Source organism: Aulonocara sp. 'chitande type north' Nkhata Bay, linkage group LG10 (assembly GCF_057382095.1).
Source record: "Aulonocara sp. 'chitande type north' Nkhata Bay isolate Kocher_YH1m ecotype deep benthic linkage group LG10, A_spYH_male_GT1.1, whole genome shotgun sequence".
NCBI lineage: Eukaryota > Metazoa > Chordata > Actinopteri > Cichliformes > Cichlidae > Aulonocara > Aulonocara sp. 'chitande type north' Nkhata Bay.
This window is the reverse complement of record NC_141353.1, coordinates 6,522,207-6,546,500: the sequence shown is the minus strand read 5'-3', so window position 1 is coordinate 6,546,500 and position 24,294 is coordinate 6,522,207. Positions and strand designations below refer to the sequence as shown.

The window sequence follows — 24,294 nt, the reverse complement described above, 5'->3', positions numbered from 1 at the left end:
TTCCCACGTGTGGGACTAATAAAGGTTATCTTATCTTATCTTATCTTATCTTTTCAATCACAGAAAACAAGGAAGCAGATTCTGCTGGGCACTATTCTTTACTTAAACAGTACATATAAGGCAAGGCAAGGCAAGTTTATTTGTATAGCACAATTCAACAACAAGGTGATTCAAAGTGCTTTACAGAGACATTAGAAACAAGAACAAATAAAAAGCATGATTTAAAATTGATTAAAACAAGCAAATAAACTAACTAACTAATTAACAAACAAACAAACAAACAAACAACAGTATATAAAATCAAAACAGATAAAATCAGAACAGTAGATAAAATCAGTAGTTAAATGTAAGTTTTGAAATTTAAGCTTAAAGTGTGGATTTGGTGCTTTATTCAAATGCAGCTGAGAACAGGTGAGTCTTCAACCTGGATTTAAATAAACTGAGTGTTTCAGCTGATCTGAGGCTTTCTGGGAGTTTGTTCCAGATATAAGGAGCATAAAAGCTGAATGCAGCTTCTCCGTGTCTGGTTCTGACTCTGGGAACTGATAAAAGACCGGATCCAGATGACCTGAGGGATCTGGATGGTTCATACTGGGTCAGGAGGTCATTGATGTATTTTGGTCCTAAACCATTCAGAGCTTTATAGGCCAGCATCAGAACTTTAAAGTCTATCCTCTGACGGACAGGCAGCCAGTGTAAGGACCTCAGAGCTGGACTGATGTGGTCCACTTTTTTGGTCTTAGTGAGGACTCGAGCAGCAGAGTTCTGAATGAGCTGTAGTTGTCTGACTGATTTTTTAGGTAGACCTGTAAAGATGCTGTTACAGTAATCAAGCCTACTAAAGATGAATGCATGGACTAGTTTTTCCAGGTCCTGTTGAGACATCAGATCTTTTATCCTTGATATATTCTTGAGGTGATAGTAAGCTGACTTTGTTATTGTCTTAATGTGTTTTTCTAAGTTTAGGTCTGCATCCATCACTACACCCAAATTTCTCGCCTGGTTTGTGGTTTTTAGATGTATAGATTGAAGTTCTCTGGTGACCTGTAATCGTTTTTCTTTGGCGCCAAAGACTATTACCTCAGTTTTGTTTTTGTTTAGCTGGAGAAAATTGTGGCACAACCAGTCATTGATTTCCTCAATGCATTTACCAAGAGCCTGTACAGGGCCTCGGTCTCCTGGTGACATTGTGATATATATTTGTGTGTCATCTGCATAGCTGTGATAGTTTATTTTGTTGTTGTTTATAATCTGTGCCAGTGGGAGCATGTAGATGTTAAACAGAAGGGGTCCCAAGATGGAACCTTGGGGAACTCCACATGTGATACTTGTCTGCTCAGATGTGAAGTTACCTATTGATACAAAGTATTTCCTGTTTTCTACGTATGTTTTGAACCAGTTTAGTACAGTTCCTGAAAGACCTGTCCAGTTCTCCAGTCGTTTGAGTAATATGTTGTGGTCAACTGTATCAAATGCTGCACTGAGATCCAGTAAAACTAGGACTGACATTTTTCCACTGTCTGTATTCAGACATATGTCATTAAACACTTTGGTCAGAGCGGTTTCAGTGCTGTGGTTCTGTCTAAAACCTGACTGGAAGGCATCGTAGCAGTTATTCTGTTTTAAGAAGTAACTGAGCTGTTGAGAAACTGCTTTTTCAATGATCTTACTTAAAAACGGGAAATTTGAGATCGGCCTGTAGTTGTTCATTTGTGTCTTGTCAAGATTGTCCTTTTTCAGTGTAGGTTTGATTACAGCAGTTTTTAGTGATTCTGGAAACACACCTGATAATAAAGAAAAGTTGACGATCTGTAACAGGTCTGACTCTAAAGTCTTTGAGACCTTTTTGAAAAAACTTGTTGGCAGGACATCTAAACAGCAAGAGGAGGAGTTCAGTTGACCTAAGATGTCCTCCAGGTCTTTGCTGTTAATAGGTTGAAACTGTTTCATGGTGTTTAAACAGTTTTTTGGTGGACACAGTACATATCCTGGATCTGCTGTTGATGTACCAATTGCTTGTCTAATTTTTTGGATTTTTTCAGTGAAGAATTTGGCAAAGTCATTGCAGGCCATGGTCGAATGAAGTTCAGCTGCCACTGACACAGGGGGGTTTGTTAGCCTGTCAACTGTAGAAAATAAGACCCGAGCATTATGGCTGTTTTTAGTGATGATGTCAGAGAAGTAGGACCTTCTTGCATTCCTCAGTTGTAAATTATAATTGTGAAGTTTCTCTTTATAAATGTCATAATGAACCTGGAGGTTTGTTTTTCTCCATCTGCGCTCAGCTTTCCTACACTCTCTTTTTTCATTTTTCACCAGTGTGGAGTTTCTCCATGGAGACTTTTTCCTTCCAGAGATAACCTTCACCTTAATGGGAGCAATAGTGTCCATTACATTTAACATGTTAGCATTGAAGCTATTGACGAGCTCATTGACTGACCCTCTGGACAGGTCAGGTGTTAATGGGAAGACCTGGTTAAAAATTGCACTACTGTGTTCAGTTATACACCGTTTTGTGATCACTGTTGTTGATATATTTGTGTGGGCTGAGATTTTACTTTCAAAGAAAACACAGTAATGATCAGACAGGCCCACATCAGACACAGTAACCTTTGAAATGCTCAGGCCTTTGGAGATCAGTAGGTCAAGAGTGTGTCCTCTATTATGTGTGGCCTCTGTTACATGCTGAGTCAGCCCAAAGTTGCCCAGAGTGTTACTCAGGTCTTTAGTCCCTTTGTCCTGAGGGTTGTCCACATGAATGTTAAAATCCCCAGCAATAATTACACAGTCAAAATCAACACAGATCACAGACAGCAGTTCACTGAGGTCATTAAAAAAGTCTGTGCAGTATTTGGGAGGCCTGTAAACATTAAGAAACACAACTTTGGATGGGGCCTTCAGCTGTAAAGCCACATATTCAAAAGACTGAAAACTTCCAGGAGATAGCTGCTTACATTGAAATGATTCATTAAATAAGACAGCAACCCCTCCTCCTCTCCTGCTCGCCCTGACCTCACTGATAAAACTGTAGTTAGGAGGGGTCGTCTCGATGAGAACAGCTCCACTGTTACTTTGGTCCAACCAAGTTTCAGTTAAAAACATAAAATCAAGGCTGTGCTCAGTGATTAAATCATTAATTAAAAATGTTTTCCCAGCTAGAGATCTAATGTTTAATAAAGCCAACTTAAGTGTTTTAGAGGTATTACTTGTCCCCTCGTGTTTGGGAGCAGTCTGTGGCACACAAGGTATGTTTACTATGTTTAAAGATCTTTTAGAGTGCAGCTCTCTGTGTTTTGACCAGGCCACATGTCTCCTGTCACCTAAAAGTACAGAAATTTTAAAACCTTCTAGTAAACAGGGTCCCAGCTTCTCCTGGGAAAAGTCATCACTGCCATAATCCTCACAGCCCGGACCCTTCACACATCACGCATCAGACTGCGGAGACAGGGCATGAAGAGGAACTAAGGGGGGCGAGGCTGGGCAATGTGACTTCGATTGCTCTGTTGAGGGTGGGGCTCGATGGCGAACCTTTGGCCGCTCTGGTGGGGGGTTTATGGGGGACAAAAAGGGATTGGGACGGGGGGTAGATCTGAGCCCAGCATTGACCCGCTCCATCATCTCCTCAGTGAATTTCAGGTGTGGGGAGGAGGGAGAAAGGGAGGGGGAGGAGGGTGATGGCCTGTCAGGGGTTTGGGGGACTGGGGAAGGTCGTGGTCCCTTGTCCTGGTCGTTGGTGTTGTTGAGAGAGTTGGAGGCAAATAGGGACCCCTCTTCTTGCCTTAGATGTCTCTCCTTTCTGAGGCTCTTCCTCAGATGCCATGGATGTCTCTCCTTTCTGGGGCTCTTCCCGGGTGGGGGCAAATGGAGCTCCTCCTCAAGGTTTCTGCTGGGCTTTGTCTGTTCTTGGAGTACTGTTTGTTCCTCTTTATGAGATAACTCCTCGTTTATCTCAGCCTTGGCACCAAGCACGGATGGATGACGTATGGAATAAAACAAGTTGGAGGTGAACAGTTTCACCCCTGACTTGTTAAAATTAAATCCATTTGCTTTGAACAGATGCCTGCGTTCCCAAAAATATTAAAGTTGTCGATAAAATGCACTGAGTGGTCAGCACATGCTGATATAAGCCATTTATTCAGTGTAAACAACCTGCTGAATCTCTCGTCTCCTCCTCTGACCGGCGGTACAGGTCCACTGATGAATACAGCTGCATTCAGAGAGTTTACAGTATTTAATAATCCAGTAAAGTCCCGTTTCAGAACCTCCGACTGTTGTTTGGACACATCGTTTGACCCTGTATGCAGAACAATGTTTGTCACAGTTGGATATTCATCTGCAATTTGAAGAATTCTCTCCTTCAGGTTGTTGACCATATCGTTAGGAAAGCAGAGGACTTTAGTGTTCTTACCGCACATCCTTTGTACATCCTTTACGGCAGAGTCACCCACAATCAGAGTTTCAGGCCTAGCCTTTAGCTTTCTCTGTGGCCTTTCACTTTTCAACAGATTTTCAGACCTTATTTCGCTGCTTTTAGATGGATGGTTGTCCGATATAGATCCAGGGTCCTTTGATAGTGGAGCAAATCTGTTCTGCAGTTTCACATTCAGTTGTTTTGGAGGTTTGTTGTTAACCTTCCTATTCACGGTTGTCCAGTCCTGTTTCCTCCCGTATACAGGGGTAGAAGAGCTTCTCTGTCTCGTAGGAAGTGAAGGCCAGTCGGTTTCAGAGATTTCAGCTCGCTGTGCCCTGCCTGTGATACGTCCTCCCCCTTCCAGGAGACATGATTTATGTCTTGGTTTTGCACCAAGACAGTCTAAGGGGGGATTATCACTTGAGGATTTATAATAATGCACAGAGTCTACTTTCTTGGTCATGTTATCTGTGCTCCTTAGCTGTGTACTAGCTTGCTCATCGCCATTGTTTTGAATCAAAGGCAAGGTTGTTTCATTTCCACACAGTCCATTTACCTCCACGTTTACTTCTAAACGATGAATTTTTGTCTCCAGTACTGCAATCTTCTGCAGGAGGCTGTGGTAGTCATCTGTGGAGAGGGAAGGCATCTTGTTGCTAGTTAGCCTAGCGGTTAGCACCTTTCCAGGCTATTGAGGCTGCTCGGTGCCCAGACGCTGTAATCAGGCTTCAGCTGTGTCTAGGCCACAGACACACGGAGCGCTGAGGACAAGGTAACCATAAAATGTTGCTGTTTCTGTTAAGAACACTCTAGTCCTAATGATCTACAAGTGTCCAGAAGTTATCGCAGGTAAGCTCACATGGAAAAAAGGGAAAAAATCAGCATAAAAATCAATAAAAATCAATATAAGAAGCAAAGCATTCAAGAGCAAAGAGATGAAGCGTCCACACTCACAAAGGGGAGGAGCAAAGGTAATCAAATTATCAATCACCATTCATCATTCATTTGCCCTAATCCAGTTTTAGGATGATGCTGAAATATTGGAAGCAAGTCTGGAACCAGGCATGAACACATTCTTCATTCTTTCTTTTTATTGTTCCAAGTACAATATATTATACAGTATAATATTTTAGCATTATATTTGCCTAACACTACTGCCAAGATCCAGTACACATAATTCCTAAAGGTGAGCTCCCCAAACTTTGAGAATGGTTCATTTGTGCAGGATTAAAATGTTACCTTTCACTGCAACACCAAATAGTGTAACTCTCACATCTGCAGTTTATAATAACATGAATGATCACAGAGTCTGGAGTTATTTCTACAAAAACATTCTGCTTGCAACTCCCTTTGAAATTATTTCTTCTTATGAAGAAAACGCTCTGCCTGTTCTGTGAAACTCAAAAACTGCAATGTATCAAAAATATTTTCAAATAAGTGTGCAATGCATAAAAAGACACTGAAGGGTGAGAGTCAATGAGCTCAGTATGCAAATGCGACAGATGATTATATGCAGAACAACTGGCATACTTCATCATCTGCTCTGCTGCTCTATGGCCTCTGTGAGATACACCCACTCACTTTCTCTTCAGCATTGACCTTGAGAAATCTTAAGCTTAGACAAGAGAATGTGTGTGTAGGTGTGTGAGAGAGTGAGGGAGTGAGAGAGACATTGTCTGGTAATTAATTCTGTTGGATATTATGCTTATTATTATGCTCAACTTTTCTTTATTATCAGGTGTGTTTCCAGAATCACTAAAAACTGCTGTAATCAAACCTATACTGAAAAAGGACAATCTTGACAAGACACAAATGAACAACTACAGGCCCATCTCAAATTTCCCGTTTTTAAGTAAGATCATTGAAAAAGCAGTTTCTCAACAGCTCAGTTACTTCTTAAAACAGAATAATTGCTACGATGCCTTCCAGTCAGGTTTTAGACAGAACCACAGCACTGAAACCGCTCTGACCAAAGTGTTTAATGACATATGTCTGAATACAGACAGTGGAAAAATGTCAGTCCTAGTTTTACTGGATCTCAGTGCAGCATTTGATACAGTTGACCACAACATATTACTCAAACGACTGGAGAACTGGACAGGTCTTTCAGGAACTGTACTAAACTGGTTCAAAACATACGTAGAAAACAGGAAATACTTTGTATCAATAGGTAACTTCACATCTGAGCAGACAAGTATCACATGTGGAGTTCCCCAAGGTTCCATCTTGGGACCCCTTCTGTTTAACATCTACATGCTCCCACTGGCACAGATTATAAACAACAACAAAATAAACTATCACAGCTATGCAGATGACACACAAATATATATCACAATGTCACCAGGAGACCGAGGCCCTGTACAGGCTCTTGGTAAATGCATTGAGGAAATCAATGACTGGTTGTGCCACAATTTTCTCCAGCTAAACAAAAACAAAACTGAGGTAATAGTCTTTGGCGCCAAAGAAAAACGATTACAGGTCACCAGAGAACTTCAATCTATACATCTAAAAACCACAAACCAGGCGAGAAATTTGGGTGTAGTGATGGATGCAGACCTAAACTTAGAAAAACACATTAAGACAATAACAAAGTCAGCTTACTATCACCTCAAGAATATATCAAGGATAAAAGATCTGATGTCTCAACAGGACCTGGAAAAACTAGTCCATGCATTCATCTTTAGTAGGCTTGATTACTGTAACAGCATCTTTACAGGTCTACCTAAAAAATCAGTCAGACAACTACAGCTCATTCAGAACTCTGCTGCTCGAGTCCTCACTAAGACCAAAAAAGTGGACCACATCAGTCCAGCTCTGAGGTCCTTACACTGGCTGCCTGTCCGTCAGAGGATAGACTTTAAAGTTCTGATGCTGGCCTATAAAGCTCTGAATGGTTTAGGACCAAAATACATCAATGACCTCCTGACCCAGTATGAACCATCCAGATCCCTCAGGTCATCTGGATCCGGTCTTTTATCAGTTCCCAGAGTCAGAACCAGACACGGAGAAGCTGCATTCAGCTTTTATGCTCCTTATATCTGGAACAAACTCCCAGAAAGCCTCAGATCAGCTGAAACACTCAGTTTATTTAAATCCAGGTTGAAGACTCACCTGTTCTCAGCTGCATTTGAATAAAGCACCAAATCCACACTTTAAGCTTAAATTTCAAAACTTACATTTAACTACTGATTTTATCTACTGTTCTGATTTTATCTGTTTTGATTTTATATACTGTTGTTTGTTTGTTTGTTTGTTTGTTAATTAGTTAGTTAGTTTATTTGCTTGTTTTAATCAATTTTAAATCATGCTTTTTATTTGTTCTTGTTTCTAATGTCTCTGTAAAGCACTTTGAATCACCTTGTTGTTGAATTGTGCTATACAAATAAACTTGCCTTGCCTTGCCTTGCCTTGCCTTACCAATAGTATGTGGTGACAGCAAGAGAAAGAAAAGAGATGACCAAATACAGTGGGGCAAAAAAGTATTTAGTCAGCCACCGATTGTGCAAGTTCCCCCACCTAAAATGATGACAGAGGTCAGTAATTTGCACCAGAGGTACACTTCAACTGTGAGAGACAGAATGTGAAAAAAAAAAATCCATGAATTCACATGGTAGGATTTGTAAAGAATTTAATCGTAAATTAGGGTGGAAAATAAGTTTTTGGTCACCTCAAACAAGGAAAATCTCTGGCTCTCACAGACCTGTAACGTCTTCTGTAAGAAGCTTTTCTGTCCCCCACTCGTTACCTGTATGAATGGCACCTGTTTGAACTCATCATCTGTATAAAAGACACCTGTCCACAGCCTCAAACAGTCAGACTCCAAACTCCGCCATGGCCAAGACCAAAGAGCTTTCGAAGGACACCAGGAAAAGTATTGTAGACCTGCACCAGACTGGGAAGAGTGAATCTACAATAGGCAAGCAGCTTGGTGTGAAAAAATCAACTGTGGGAGCAATCATCAGAAAATGGAAGACATACAAGACCACTGATAATCTCCCTCGATCTGGGGCTCCACGCAAGATCTCATCCCGTGGGGTCAAAATGATCATGAGAACGGTGAGCAAAGATCCCAGAACCACACGGGGGGACCTGGTGAATGACCTGCAGAGAGCTGGGACCAAAGTAACAAAGGTCACCATCAGTATAGAGCTGGGCGATACAACGATAACGATATGTATCGCGATATTAGATTAGATTAGATAGAACTTTATTAATCCCTCGGGTGGGTTCCTCTGGGAAATTCGATTTCCAAAAAAGCACAGCACCGACAGAAGTTACAGAGTTATACACACACACATATATATAAATACAGAGACGATATAAATAAAATATACGAAGGGGATAAATAGAATAAATAGGAATAAAAATAAAAATACAAGTGAATTGCACATTTCAAGTATTGAGTCTATTGCACCGTTGACTATTTACAAAAGTATTGCACAAAAGGTATTGCACAGTGAGGTGAAGAGGCACTACAGCTTAGTTGTTCCCCCCTCCTTTGTCCTCCTGTTTCCCCTCCCTCTCCCCTCCAGAGAGGCGTTAAACAGTCTGATGGCGTGTGGGACAAAGGAGTTTTTAAGTCTGTTAGTTCTTGTCTTTGGGAGAAGCAACCTGTCACTGAACAGACTCTTCTGGTTGTTAATGGCCGTGTGCAGAGGATGCCTGGCATTGTCCATAATGTCCATCAGTTTCTTTAATGTCCTTTTCTCTGCCACTGTCACCAGAGTGTCCAGCTTCATGCCGACCACAGAGCTAGCCCTCCTGATCAGTTTTTCCAGCCTGGATGAGTCCTTCTTTGCTGTGCTGCTCCCCCAGCACACCACAGCATAGAAAAGTACTCCAGCAACCACCGACTGGTAAAACATCCTCAGGAGCTTCCTGCAGATGTTAAAAGACCTCAGCCTCCTGAGGAAGTACAGTCGGCTTTGGGCTTTTTTATACAGGTGCTCTGTGTTGCATGACCAGTCCAGTTTATTGTCCACCCACAGCCCGAGGTACTTGTACTTGTTGACCACCTCCACCTCCTCCCCCTCTATCTGAACCGGCAGTGGACCTGCTCTAGACCTCCCGAAGTCCACAACCAGTTCCTTAGTCTTTGAGGTGTTGAGTTGCAGGTGGTTTGTGTGACTCCATGCGACAAAGTTCCTCACCAGACTTCTGTACTCCTCTTCCTGATCATCCCAGATACACCCCATGATGGCTGTGTCGTCTGCAAACTTCTGAATGTGGCATAATTCAGAGTTGTAGCAGAAGTCAGAGGTGTACAGGGTGAAGAGAAGAGGGGACAGTACAGTTCCCTGTGGTGCTCCTGTGCTGCTGACCACTGTGTCAGACGTGATGTCCTTCAGCCTGACGTACTGTGGTCTGTCGGTGAGGTAGTCGGAGATCCAAGCCACCAGGCGATATAACTTTTACTCGATAGAGAAATTAAGCTATCGCGATAGACCTCGCCGCTCTTGTCCTCTTAAAAAAAAAAAAAAAAGGTCAGCCAATCCAAATCAAGTAGCGCAGAGCCGAACCAATCACAGCCGCAGCGTCACGTCGCGTGACTTGTTACGTACAGCACAAGTGCCAAGCCGCATGTGTGTTTGTTTGGGAAGCAGCCAGCGGGTAATGGAGGAAATGAGTGTGCCGACTAGAAAAATCAACCGAGCGTGACCGAAGAGAAAACAGATGATGGTTCCAATGCCGGAGAGATTGTCGAACGGAAGAGCCATAGAAGTTCCGTAGTGTGAAGGTATTTCGGCTATTTCAAGTCTGACAAAAAACAGAGTAGCGTGCACTGTAAATTATGCCGAAAGCAAGTCTGGAAATACTATAAACTGGTGCATGCGTCACACTGTGCGCCACGTTATTGTTTCGGTGAAATTAATTTCTACAATACTGTTAATTCTACTCTCTGCAGTGTTTAAATGCTTACATATACACACAGTTACTGTCCATCCACACATACGACTGGGTTCTGCTTCTATGCCCCAGCTTTGTTTACTTTTTCCCACCGAGGCTTCTAGACTTCTGATTGGCCAACATTTCTGCACGGTTAGGAATATAGCGCCACCTGCTGCTTTGGCATGTTCATAGCAGCGTTTTCCTTCATTTCTGCCTTTATGTGTGGACGGGATTATTTTTTAAAATGAAAACGGAAAATCTCCGTTTTCAAAAATACCCGTGTACGTGTGGACGTAGCCTCAGTCTCTGACTGGAAGCGCTAATTCGTCATTCGGCTTTTGTCAGACTAAAGTAACTGTTAAAACTGTTTGAAAAGCTCAGCTATACAACAAGGAGAGATTGAGAATTTCCTTTTAGTTCTCAGTTTATTTGATATTGACAAAAGTTAGTCAGTTTTGTCTGTTCTTCTGTAAAACAAACTAAGATTTATTTTTAGAATTAATATTTTGTTTCTAAGTGGAATTGACAATTTAGTAGTCTGTTTCGTTTGTTCTATTTTGAAACTTAAACGCTTTAGCGGCTGCCTTTTGTGTAGTTTGCAATATTTGCCTTTATTTATCTGAAAAAGTCTCATGTTCCTTAAGTACATCTACCCTGTTGAACTTATTATGGGAAATAAATATTTAAATAAAAACAAGCTGCTGATTATTTCACATTTTACTTGTGAGCAACGGCACATTTAAATCTTACAAATATAGTGATTTGGCTTATATCGTGATAGATATCGTTATCGCCTGAAATGAAAAAAACATATCGTGATATGAAAAAACCTCATATCGCCCAGCTCTACATCAGTAACACACTACAACGGCAGGGAATCAAATCCCGCAGTGCCAGACGTGTTCCACTGCTGAAGCCAGTGCATGTCCAGGCCCGTCTGAAGTTTGCCAGAGAGCACATGGATGATACAGCAGAGGATTGGGAGAATGTCATGTGGTCAGATGAAACCAAAGTAGAACTTTTTGGTATAAACTCAACTCGTCATGTTTGGAGGAAGAAGAATACTGAGTTGCATCCCAAGAACACCATACCTACTGTGAAGCATGGGGGTGGAAACATCATGCTATGGGGCTGTTTTTCTGCCAAGGGGACAGGACGACTGATCCGTGTTAAGGACAGAATGGGACCATGTATCGCGAGATTTTGAGCCAAAACCTCCTTCCATCAGTGAGAACTTTGAAGATGAAACGAGGCTGGGTCTTCCAACATGACAATGATCCAAAACACAACAAAGGAGTGGCTCCGTAAGAAGCATTTGAAAGTCCTGGAGTGGCCTAGCCAGTCTCCAGACCTCAACCCCATAGAAAATCTGTGACGGGAGTTGAAAGTCCGTGTTGCTCGGCGTTAGCCCCAAAACATCACTGCTCTCGAGAAGATCTACATGGAGGAATGGGCCAAAATACCAGCTACTGTGTGTGCAAACCTGGTAAAGACCTATAGTAAACGTTTGACCTCTGTTATTGCCAACAAAGGTTATGTTACAAAGTATTGAGTTGTATTTTTGTTATTGACCAAATACTTATTTTCCACCCTGATTTACCAATAAATTCTTTACAAATCCTACCATGTGGATTCATGGATTTTTTTTTCACATTCTGTCTCTCACAGTTGAAGTGTACCTCTGGTGCAAATTACTGACCTCTGTCATCATTTTAGGTGGGGGAACTTGCACAATCGGTGGCTGACTAAATACATTTTTGCCCCACTGTATACCCACAATAAGTAACAGCCCCAGAGGGTACATTTGAACTTTAAAGAATACATAAGTGTAACCATTAGGGGTAGAGGGCTAGGTATCTGTCTTTCTCCAGCTATTATAGCTGCAGAAAAGTATAACGAAGAAAAGGATGCCTAAGAAGTTGACCAAACTGTCCGTACCTGAGGCCTTAGATAGAAGCCAGGAGAATAATCCAGCTGTACAGTCCATAGCAAGCTTTCTTGAACAAGCTCCAGTAAACATCACAGTGGCAGACATGCAAGACACAGTCTCAAGCATGAAGAGTTGGACAGCACCAGGCCCAGACATGATTCACACTTTCTGGTTAAAGAAGCTAATTGCACTCTTTGAGCATCTGGCAGCACAAATGAACAAGCTGCTAGTGGATGAGATACACCTGGAATAGCTAAATAAAGGCTTGACAGTGCTGATCCCATAGGATCCCCAGTAGGAACTGGTCTCATCCAACTAATGGCTAATAATCTGGTTCAGTACCACATGGAAGCTCCTCTCAGGCATCACAGTGGTTTAAGATGAACAGGCACGTGGCTTGGTACACATGCGGGGCCCAGAAATGAGCTGGCAGAAACACAACAGGGGCAAAACACCAGCTCCTGGTAGGCAGTTCCTTGACACTGCGAGACCAGACTGAACAACCTGTGCACTGCCTGGATTGACTACAAGACAGGCTATGACTTAATGTCTCACACATGAATCCTGGAATGTCACTAGGGGTCAACTTCAAGTCAGCTGCACAAGTCACCATCAAGTGTGATATTTCCTTGCCCCCACTGCTGTTCTGCAAGACTGGCTACAGATACTGACTATCGAATGAAGCTATCATTAGCCATCTCGTCTACATGGATGATATCAAACTACAGTGGTGTGAAAACGCATTTGCCCCCTTCCTGATTTCTTATTTTTTGTATTTTTCACACTCAAATGTTTCAGATCATCAAACAGATTTAAATATTTGACAAAGATAACACAAGTAAACATAAAATCTAAATGTAGGGGTACAACTGCCATCAAGTGTTTGCCATCAGATTCAGTTCAAAACTTTATGTAGTCCACTCCAAAGTCTTCATTTTGTTTTTCTAAAGCCATTCAGAGGTGGACTTGCTGGTGTCTTTAGAATCATCGTCCTGCTGCAGAACCATCGAGCCCAGCTGTCACTTCAATTTGTTTCCTTTTCAACAGCCTTTTTCCTGTTTCACAAGTCGCCTTGCAACTACATCAAGAATTAACTGCTCTCATGCAGACATAATTTGAGCAATGGTTTACCAAAATATTCCATTCCAATTTTCCTTCTGTTTAAATGTTGCTCAATCCAAAGAAAAACTCCTTAGCAATACATTGTTGATAAAGTAAATTAAGAACACTTTTTGCCAGAAGAAGGTTTCTCTGCATTTCAGCTGTGTACTGCTTCAGTTCATTACTCTTCAGTCAGATTTTAATAATACACATCATTAACAATTCACTCCAGCTTCTGCAGGGTATGACTTTGATGTTGTCACCGCCTTCGTCGTCTATTACCAATTAGTACATTATATTTGTAGTGGAAGAGTCAATCCAGCATTGCAGCAGTCCTTTCATGCAAGCAATACAGCAGCATCCACACAAGGCAAGGATTGCTATTGTAACACCTATGGTTGCTAGGAGAGATCAGTGCATCCAATTTCCCAAACCATTTCTGCATCCAATCTCCGAATGGATCTTCAATTCCAGAATTTTCATCTTATTCTTCAGGGAGCAAAGTTATACATTCTAATGCCCTCGTAATGCCCTCAATAGGGCTTTATTATTTGGAATGAATGCAGTGAACATCTTGCACGCTCCTTACTGCTAAATGCACATTTGGCCCCAGTTGATTAGCAATGCTTTAATTGCATCCCTTGGATAATTCACACATCTCTATTGATTGTAATAAAGATAGTTAATCCAATCTAGATTTGTTTATTGTTACCCACCAAAACAAGATGGCCTCAAAGCCTGCGGCAGTCTGATTTCTGGCTTTAAATTCATCAGGGACTCAATGGGGACTCCGATCACATCAACAGTCTACTATCAAATGTTATTGCTGTATTCCCTCTGCATTTCCAATAAAGCACACCTTGAGTTCCCTTTCACCAACTTGGTGAAGCGTAGATTCGAATCTAATATTTCATGTACTAATATTATTTTTATTTTTTTATTTTAATATAGCAGAACTTCAAGTGAGCTCTGATTTTTCATTGTGACTTAACTTGAAAACAGCTGAATTAATATTAACTATTTCCCCAATTTGATTCTGTACTTGATCCTGCGGCCCTTCCATCCCTACAGTTTGCCTGCCTAGTCACTCTCTACCTCACTCTCTTTCCCTGTCCTCTCTATCCTGCCTTGGTTTTGATCTACATTTTCCGACCCAATGTCCTGGTCTACTCTTAGAGAGTGGAATTCAGAGCTCCTTGTCCTTTTTTCTTGCCTGCTTCTTGAGTGTCACTCAAGTATGCTACCGCTTCTTCTCAGATATATCTTCTTTTTGTGACTGTTTTAAAAAAATAAATAAATAAAAAATCCTATTTATTGTCAGTTTTTTTACCAATTGCTCACATTTGCTTATATCTAATTTCCTATCAAATCTTTGTCGCAGAGCCATCTTGTCTACTTTTATTCTCACTCACTCTACAAGCTCACTTATCAGTCGCCTTCAAGTGTAGTAATAAAGTGTTTAGAAAATTGTGCTCCCATTTTATCCAAAAAGTATGCTTCTCTCCCTCCTTGACAGTCACTTTATACCGGAGTAGCTGGGCCAGATATGCCCAATATAGGCATAGTGTCGAATGTAACAAGTTCTCTGATTGGTTAGAGAGACACAGGCTGTCTGTCTGGATTTTCTACACTGCTGTGGCAATAGTTTTGCAATACTAAGAAGTATGTGTGTTGTACCACATTCAACCTTGGCATTTAGACTTTCCCCCACATGGCTATATTAAGAATATGAAGGGATGCTGCAGTGAAATCTAAGTGTGTGTGCCTGTGGACAGCCTGACCACCTGTTGAAGGTAATGTGTTACTTGGCTAATGCTAGCATCACTGCATGTAGATCCCCACTCTTTCATGATCATCTATGAAAATATTATGTCCCAGCAGTACTAGATAGTTACCATTTTTAGTATGCTAATATGAGCTTCACAAATAAAGTTCAAAGCAGCTCCAAATTTAAGAACCACCACCGAGCCCTGTTACATTTGGACACCATGTTAGAGCAATGACTCCAACCTACAGCCTTTAAATTAATGAATTTAAAGGTAATTCAAATTCAAATTCAAATTCAAATTTTATTTGTCACACACACACAACCATACACAGTATGACATGGGGGTGAAATGCTTGTAGCTGTACAATGCCCGACCATTAAATGACAGAAGAAAAGTTTTACAATATTTACAATTTACTACAAAAATTTACAAATTAACTTAGGAATTTACAGTAAAGAATGTGCAAATAGCAGAAGAGATTATAAAGATAAGGATTATAAATTATAGGAATTATAGAATTATAGGAAATGTGTGGTGGTGCGTGTGGTGACGTGTGTGAGAGTCCAGTCTTATAGTGACCTGTTTGGGAGAGTCCAGTCCTACACCTGGTTCAGGCCCCGAATAGCCTGGGGGAAGAAGCTCCTCTTCATTCTCTCTGTTTTGGCCTTAAGGGAGCGGAAGCGCTTCCCAGACCTCAACAGTGAGAAGAGTCCATTGTTGGGATGGGAGAGGTCCATCATAATCTTCCTAGCTTTGGACTTGCACCGCTTGGTGTAGATGGACAGCAGGTCAGGGAGCTCTGATTGAATGATGCGTTCTGCCGAGCGCACCACCCTTTGCAGATCTCGTCTGTCCTGCTTGGTGCTGTTCCCAAACCAGGTGCAGATGTTTGACGTCAGGACGCTCTCGATGGTGCAGGAGTAGAAGTTCTTGAGCACCTTCAGTGGCAGATGGAAGTCTCTAAGTCTTCTGAGGAAGAAGAGACGCTGACGGGCTTTCTTAACCAGGGTGTTGATGTGACAGGACCATGACAGGTCCTGAGTGATGTGGACACCCAGGTATCGGAAACTGTCCACTCTCTCCACTGGCGTGCCACTGATGATGAGGGGTTTGTAATTCCTCGCCTGCTTTGTAGTGAAGTCCACGATCAGCTCCTTAGTCTTGCTGATGTTTAGGAGGAGGTTATTCTCCTGGCACCAGGTCTCCAAGTTCCTAATCTCCTCCAGGTAGGCCGTCTCGATGTTGTCGGAGATCAGGCCCACAACAGCAGTGTCGTCAGCAAACTTGACAATGGAGGTGGTGTCGGATGTGGCAACACAGTCATAAGTGTACAGTGAGTACAGCAGGGGGCTTAAAACACAGCCCTGAGGCACTCCAGTGCTGAGTGAGATGGAGGGGGAGACTTGTTTTCCTACCCTCACTGATTGGGGTCTGTCTGTGAGGAAGTTGAGGATCCACTGACACAGTGATGAGCTGAGTCCTAGATCCGTCAACTTGGTGAAAAGCTTAGAGGGAATTATTGTGTTGAATGCTGAACTGTAGTCCACGAACAGCATCCTAACATAATTCCCTCTGCCAGTGTCCAGGTGACTCAGGGATGTGTGGAGCAGGTGAGATATGGCATCATCTGTGGAACGATTAGTCCGGTAAGCAAACTGAAGTGAGTCGATGGTGGGAGGAAGTGAAGAAGTGATGTGATCTCTCATCAGTCTTTCAAAACACTTCATCACAATTGAAGTCAGTGCTGAAGTCCTTAATTACCTGAAGTCAGGTAATTAATAAAATGCTGTCTGTAAATACATCAGTACAGATATTACCATTTAAGGTTGAGCCTAAAGAACTGAAACAGAGTTATTGCAATGGTAGCTGTCACTTCAGTCATTCCTTATATTACTGCCCTCTGCCAAGACAAAGAATAGAGATGACACTATTGATTTAAGTTAATTTGTTTAAATGGCACAAGCACACACATTTCCAGTCCCTTCAAAATCTGAGCTAAGAATTAAATTAAGAATTAAATATAAACAATGAATCAATTTAAAGCAGAAACTGCACACCAGTCATCAGAAGTGTGGTAAAATAACATGAGTATTGTATAGTTTTGTAGGGTCTAGCATATATAGCCACATTTTATATGGGCTGGGTTTGAGGGTTGAAATCATAAGCCATATAACCCAGTTATTTTTACTTACCTGTAGTTTGTCAGTAAATGAATGTGTCGCTGATAAAAGAGTGATGGATTTCATTGCAATTGTTTTTAATAAACTGTTTCTTCTTTTTGTAGAAGTCATTAGCATCTGTGGAGGAATGTATTTATGTATTTGAATACCTGCTATCACTGAACTGAACTCTGTCTCCCCACTGCCAATTTGGTGTATTCCCGATCGAAAGTTTAAGACCAGTTGAAAAATGGCAAAAAATCATATTTTACATGGTTGGATTTTAACAAGGTTAAGTGGTCTTAAAATTTTGATCGGGACTCTAAATGGTTGTTTGCATTTCTTAAAGGAGCGACACTGTAATTCAGTTTCACGCAAATGACAATAAACACATTCAAATTCAAATATCTACTGGACAGTCTCTAGGGCACCTTTGCACAGCCTGCAACTTGGGTCCTATCAACTGTATTTGGCTTGAAGCTCTATGAGCCTGGTGCTTATCACCCTAAAAAATCTTAGAAATATGGTACCAAATCAGATGCTTACTCTGGATGGCATTACTTTGGCCTCCAGTAAGGAATTTTGTGAGGAATTTTGTAGTCATTTCTGACCAGGATATGTCAATCAATGCACATATTAAACAAACATGTAGAACTGCTTTCTTCCATTTGCACAGAATCTCTAAAATTAGAAACATCCTGTCTCAGAGTGACGCTGGAAAACTAGTTCATGTATTTATTACTTCTATGCTATACTACTGCAATTCATTAATATCAGGATGCCCTAAAAAAAGCTTTTAGATGATCCAAAATGCTGCAGCAAGAGTACTGACAGGGACTAGAAAGAGAGAGCATATTTGTCTTTTATTGGCTATTCTTCATTTACTCCCTGTCAAATGCACAACCAAATCTTTCTTATCCCTTTCACCATCATGAATAATCAGGCTCAGACCTCATAGTACCATATGACCCCAATAGTGGATTTTGCTGTTATTTGCTGAATCTATGCTGAGCCCACTGCAACCTTTGCATTAATCCTCTCAGATTGTAGAGTGAAGAAGCAGTAGTGAATAGAAACCAACAATAGAAACACTCTCAAAGGCTGTTGTGAAAACTGGTCATTCTCCGTCTTCTTCTTTGCTTGTTTTGATGTTTAAGCATACTAGCATTACTCACAGTTTGAGCCAGTCAGTCAGTCATGGATACTCCTGATCTCATCTTGTTATGCGTATAAGCACATCTCTCCACAGAATCAATTTCTTATACTTACACTAAAGAGCTGTCAAAGGACACTGGGGATAAGATTATAGACCTGTACAATGCTGGAATGGTTTGTAAGATCATCAGCAAGAAACTTGGTGAGATAGGTGAAAACTGTTGGTAAGATTATTCAGAAATGATCATTAATCATTGCCACTCAGGAGCTCCAGTGGTATTCTCGAAACAACCAAGGCATAGAAATCTCCTAGTCAGATGCCCAAGCCACCTCATCTGAACTGCTCCCAAATACCTGAGCTCCTTAAATCAATAGTTTGATTTAATTTTGAATAGTTTTAGAGCAGAGACACAATCCAAAGCAAAAACAGTCCACCCCGGGGTGTGGCTAGAAAATCTGTCCACAAAAGTTATGAACTGAATCAATGACAAAAGGGCAGCCTTGGTGGAGTCTAGCTGCCACCAGGAACCAGTCTGACAGTAGCTTGCAGTAGCTGGCTGTAGCTGGCAATACACATCAAGTTGTCATTTGTGCTGTACAGGGGCTGGATGACTTATTACAGTGCACCGTTTATCCGATACTTCTAAAGCACCCCCACAGGATCCCAGATGCAGAGGAGCAGGGAATGAACCCAGATGTCTGTTAGAGATAAATCCAAAATACCAACACCAAGCTGGGGATATACAAGTATACCCACCCATGCTGGCTGCCTCTTATCCATGACAGAGTGTCACGGTTTGGCGGGGCAAGCCGTGTGGAGTTGGAGACAGGACCCAAAAGGCGGCAGCTCTGGTGCAGGTGAGTATTTATTTACAGGAGTGGGTACAAACAGCGATGGTGGGTGAACATGAAACCGAAAACCTAAACTGGGTAAACTAACAACACAAACCAGAAACGAAGATGCAGGGAGATCCGGGGAAATACATATGGAGAGATGCAGGGAGACCGAGGGGAAACAACACAGACGAACCAGCAACTACTATGACAGAAGACACAACTTAAATACACTCAGAGAACACAGGGAGATTACACACAGGTGGGGAACACAGCTGGGAGTGATTAACATGACGAGACTAGTGAGGCAACTGAAAACACTCACATAAGACGCAGACCTTCACAATAAAACAGGAACTTACACATGAAAGGACACAAACTAAGAAACGCGGACTAGATACAGGAACACACGGGCAGAACAGAATAAACACTAAACAGAGGAAGAACAGAACCAAAAATCACAAGAAGAGAAAACACAAAACGCTGGGTCAAAAGGACCCAGGATCATGACACAGAGTTGTGTAGAGTCTAGCCCCTCTCCAGAGTTCCAGAGCCCAAGATATGTTTTTTAGCCAAGTGCCAGCCTCATGTACCAGCTCAGGCTCCAATTCGACCATTAGACATCCATCCATCCATCCATTTTCATCCGCTTTGTCCGGGGCCGGGTCGCGGGGGCAGCAGCCTAAGCAAAGAGGCCCAGACCTCCCTCTCCCCAGCCACCTCCTCCAGCTTATCCGGGGGAATACCAAGGCGTTCCCAGGCCAGCCGAGAGATATAATCTCTCCAGCGTGTCCTGGGTCTGCCCCGGGGCCTCCTCCCGGTGGGACATGCCTGGAACACCTCACCCAGGAGACGCCCAGGGGGCATCCTTGTCAGATGCCCGAACCACCTCAGCTGGCTCCTTTCGATGTGGAGCAGCAGCTGCTCCACTCTGAGCCCCTCCCGGATGGCCGAACTTCTCACCCTATCTCTAAGGGAGAGGCCAGCCACCCTTCGGAGGAAGCTCATTTCTGCCGCTTGTATCCGCGATCTCGTTCTTTCGGTCACTACCCACAGCTCGTGGCCATAGGTGAGGGTAGGGACGTAGATCGACCGGTAAATTGAGAGCTTCGCTTTTACACTCAGCTCCCTCTTCACCACGACGGACCGGTGCAGCGTCCGCATTACTGCAGCTGCAGCCCCAATCCGTCTGTCGATCTCCGGCTCCCTTCTCCCATCACTCGCGAACAAGACCCCGAGATACTTGAACTCCTCCACTTGGGGCAGGAACTCATCCCCGACCCGGAGTGGGCACTCCACCCTTTTCCGGCTGAGAACCATGGCCTCAGATTTGGAGGTGCTGATCCTCATTCCCACTGCTTCACACTCGGCTGCGAACCGCTCCAGTGCGAGCTGGAGGCCCTCACCCGATGAAGCCAACAGAACCACATCATCTGCAAAAATCAGAGATGAGATTCTGAGGCCACCAAAGCGAAAGCCCTCCGCCACTTGGCTGCGCCTAGAAATCCTGTCCATAAAAATTATGAACAGAACCAGAGACAAAGGGCAGCCCCGGCGGAGCCCATCACCCACCGGGAACGAGTCCGACTTATTGCCGGCAATGCGAACCAAGCTCTTGCAACGGTTGTATAGGGATCGAATGGCCCGTAGCAATGGGCCAGACACCCCATATTCCTGCAACACCTCCCACAGGACACCCCGAGGGACACGGTCGAATGCCTTCTCCAAGTCCACAAAACACATGTAGACTGGTTGGGCAAACTCCCATGCACCCTCAAGTATCCTGGAGAGGATAAAGAGCTGGTCCAGTGTTCCGCGACCAGGACGAAAACCGCATTGTTCCTCCTGTATCCGAGGTTCGACTAACGGACGAACTCTCCTTTCCAGCACCCTGGCATAGACTTTCCCAGGGAGGCTGAGGAGTGTGATCCCCCTGTAGTTGGAACACACCCTCCGGTCCCCTTTCTTGAAGATGGGGACCACCACCCCGGTCTGCCAGTCCACAGGTACTGCCCCTGATCTCCACGCAACATTGCAGAGGCGTGTCAACCAGGACAGCCCTACAACGTCCAGAGCCTTCAGGAACTCGGGGCGGACCTCATCAACACCAGGGGCTCTGCCACCAAGGAGTTGTTTAACTGCCTCAGTGACCTCGCCCCCGGAAATTGGCGGGTCATTCCCCTCATCCCCAGACTCTGCTTCCTCCTCGGAAGACGTGTCAGTGGGATTAAGGAGGTCCTCGAAGTATTCCTTCCACCGCCTGACAATTTTCTCAGTCGACGTCAGCAGCGCTCCGCCAGCACTATACACAGTGCAGGTAGAGCACCGCTTTCCCCTCCTGAGACGTCTGACGGTTTGCCAGAATCTCTTCGAGGCAGCCCGAAAGTCTTTTTCCATGGCCTCTCCGAACTCCTCCCACACCCGAGTTTTTGCTTCAGCCACTGCCCGAGCCGCATTCCGCTTGGCCTGTCGATACCTGTCGGCTGCCTCCGGAGTCCCACAGGCTAACCAAGCCCGATAGGACTCCTTCTTCAGCCTGGTGGCTCCCTTCACCTCTGGTGTCCACCATTTGGTTCGGGGATTACCACCACGGCAGGCACCAACCACCTTGCGGCCGCAGCTCAATGCAGCAGCTTCGGCAATGGAGACGCTGAACATGGTCCATTCGGACTCAATGTCCCCAGTCTCCCTCGGAATGCTGTTGAAGCTCTGCCGGAGGTGTGCGTTGAAGATCTCGCGGACTGGGGCCTCTGCTAGACGTTCCCAGCACACCCTCACTACGCGTTTAGGTGCACCAGGTCTGTCCAGCGTCTTCCCCCGCCACCTGATCCAACTCACCACCAGGTGGTGATCAGTTGACAGCTCAGCCCCTCTCTTTACCCGAGTGTCCAGAACATATGGTCGCAGGTCTGCTGATACGATTACAAAATCGATCATCGACCTACAGCCTAGAGCATCCTGGTGCCACGTGCACTTATGGACACTCTTATGTTCGAACAGGGTGTTCGTTATGGCCAAACTGTGATTAGCACAGAAGTCCAATAACAGAGCACCGCTCGGGTTCAGATCAGGGAGGCCGTTCCTCCCAATCACGCCCCTCCAGGTCTCGCTGTCATTACCCACGTGAGCATTGAAGTCTCCCAGCAGGACAACAGAGTCTCCAGGTGGAGCACCCTCCAGCACACCCCCCCCCCCCCAGGGACTCTAAGAAGGCTGGGTACTCTGAACTGCCACTCGGCGCATAAGCGCAGATGACAGTCAGGACCCGTTCCCCGACCCTAAGGCGCAGGGAACAAACCCTCTCGTCCACCGGGAAAAACCCCAACGTACCGGCAGCAAGCCGAGGGGATATTAGGATACCCACCCCAGCCCGCCGCCTCTCACCAGGGGCAACTTCAGACTGAGACAGAGTCCAGCCACTCTCCAGGAGACTGGTTCCAGAGCCCAAGCCATGTGTAGAGGTGAGCCCGACTATATGTAGCCGGTACCTCTCAACCTCACGCACTAACTCAGGCTCCTTCCCCACCAGAAAGGTGACATTCCATGTCCCTATTGCCAGTCTTGGCAGCCGGGGGTCAGTCCGCCAGGGCCTCCGCTCCTGGCCGCCACCCGGCACACAATGCACCCGACCCCTATGGCGCCTCCTGCGGGTGGTGGGCCTGCGGGAGGATGGGCCCATGTCTCCTCTTCGGGCTGTGCCCGGCCGGGCCCCATGGACTAAGGCCCGGCCACCAGATGCTTGCCCTCGGGCACCCTCCCCGGGCCTGGCTCCAGGGCGGGGCCCCGGTAACCCTATCCCGGGCAGGGTAAACTGTTCCCTCGATGTCCTTTTCATAAGGGTCTTATGAATCGCTCTTTGTCTGGTCCCTCACCCAGGGCCAATTTGCCATGGGAGACCCTACCAGGGAGGCAAAAGCCCCCAGAAAACATAGCCCCTGGGATCCCTGTGACACACAAACCCCTCCACCACGATAAGGTAGCGATTCAAGGAGGGGCGACCATTAGACATATTTAATGAATTACATATGAAAAATGTTTAGGATATAAATATGATATATTTTAGGCCCTAGTATATTTATATTATTGTTAATGAAATGAAACTAATCTCAAAAGCTAGATTCAACACAGACAATGAAAAATTTGAACTTTCTCCAGTAAGACAAATTATATAAAGATTTTTGCCTCCATCTCTGTCAAACAATGCAATCCAAAATCTCTCTCTTGTACTGTCTCAACAGTTAGGCAACAGGAGCTTTGCTTCATAGTTTAGACTGTCATATTTGATCTTAGTGTCCTTCATAGGATGCTGAGTCAGGATACGGCTCCTGGCTTAAAGCTCATGTTGAATACATATATTTCCACTGCCGATATTGACCATGCCACAGCTGTTGAAACCTTTTTATTCAGCTATATTTTAACATGTTAAGGAGCATTTATTGCTGCGGTTTAAAGCAGCTACTGCTGCCTTAGTAAGTAACTGGCTGCAGACAGCAGACATTTGAAAAAAAAACACCTCTGAATTTATAAACTTATAAAACAAAAATTTTATTTTTTATAAAGAAAACTGTGCAAAAAATATTTGAGCAGATAGATGTGTGGTGTTGTCTGCAGGTCCAGGGTAGTAGACTGGAGTGATGGACCTAGCATGCAGCAGCTACAACAATGGTGTGTGTGATATAGTTATAAGACCCTTTATATTTACACAAAATAATAGCAACAAGCCAAACCATTTTCAAGATTCAAGATTTAAATTTTTATCAATTTTCAATAATTTTATCAAGCAGTAGTTCAGATCAGACAAGTGAGCTCCTTACCAAAGACAGCTTGTTACATCCTCATCTTCTGTCCAATCAACAGACTGCCTGTTCAGAGAATTTGTAATATTATCTGGTCGAACTATTACATTTACAGTGGAGCCTGATAATACATTGAGTTGAGGTCTGCAACCAGATGTGCATGGTTGTGTTTCGCTGAGTGGCCATCTGGCAGCAACATAAGGATGTTTTATAGTTGGTCATATTTTGGAAAATTAATCTTACTAAACTG

General features: G+C 43.8%; 1 protein-coding gene across 1 annotated transcript in view; it reads left to right on the top strand.

Annotated features, from left to right (window-relative positions):
* The window catches only part of ntm (neurotrimin), a 480,597-nt gene that overhangs the window by 223,899 nt on the left and 232,404 nt on the right, over window positions 1-24,294 (top strand). The gene's annotated exons all lie outside the window — the stretch shown is intronic.